The following is a 1,025-nucleotide window of genomic DNA, read 5'->3' on the forward strand; positions in this document are numbered from 1 at the left end:
TTTGTGTGTATGAGTAGTTTACCTGCATGAATATATGTGTATCATATGCATGCAGTATCTGTGGAGGTCAGAAAAGGGCATTGGAATCCCTGGACATTACAGATTGTTGTAAGTCACCATATGGGTGTTGGGAACCAAACCTGGGTCTTCTATAAGAGCAGCAAGTTTTCTTAACCAGTAAGCAGTCTCTCCAACCCTTTAGAGAGGGGATTTCAGATAACTTTTATAATACAATAATTTCATATTTTGCTTCAGTTCAGTCAATTATTATACACACAAAACTGATTTCAAAAGTCCAGAAAGGGCTTGGGCAAGGTGGCACACACTTTTCATCCTGACACTCCAGAAACAGAGGAAGAGGGAAGGCAGAGGTAGGTGGATCTCTGTGAGTTCGAGGCCAGCCTTGTCTGCATAGTGAGTTCCAGATCAGCCAGGGGCTAGCAAGATCCTGCCTAAAAAAAAAAAAAACAAAAACAAAAACAAAAAGCTTCTCCCATGTGACCCCTTAGGAACAGATCCAGATCCTCAAACGATCTTAAAAGTAAAAATAAATTGGTTTAATCTGGGTCAACTGTATGGGCTTAAATATCCAAAAGGAAAGTACAACCAAAAATGAAAGGGGTCAATATAATTTCTTAGGAGTCCATATTCATAGCTAAAGGCTACATAACAAGCAACAATGCCAGTTAGGAGATACCTTCTTTTGGGTTGTTGGCCAGGATGACCAAAGGGACTCCCAAACAGTAATCCAGCATAGAACTGGGAAAATGCACAGCAGACCCCAGTCTTATCTAAAGGAGTATTGACAACTGATTGCTGCTAGAAGAGGAACAGCTGCCCCTCCTAAAACAAAGACCTCTAGATAGGGTAGGTTGACTACAGAAGGGCAAGTAGTGGGGAATGGCCGGGGTGCCAACAACACAACAGACAGTAGCAGGGACATCAGAATATAAGGGCTCTAGAGGCGGGAGGGAGGCTATGGGAGGGTTCCATCTGGGAAGTGGGTGTATAGTCAAATAAGATGG

This window comes from Nannospalax galili, unplaced genomic scaffold (assembly GCF_000622305.1).
Source record: "Nannospalax galili isolate Female #2095 unplaced genomic scaffold, S.galili_v1.0 scaffold398, whole genome shotgun sequence".
Taxonomy (NCBI): domain Eukaryota; kingdom Metazoa; phylum Chordata; class Mammalia; order Rodentia; family Spalacidae; genus Nannospalax; species Nannospalax galili.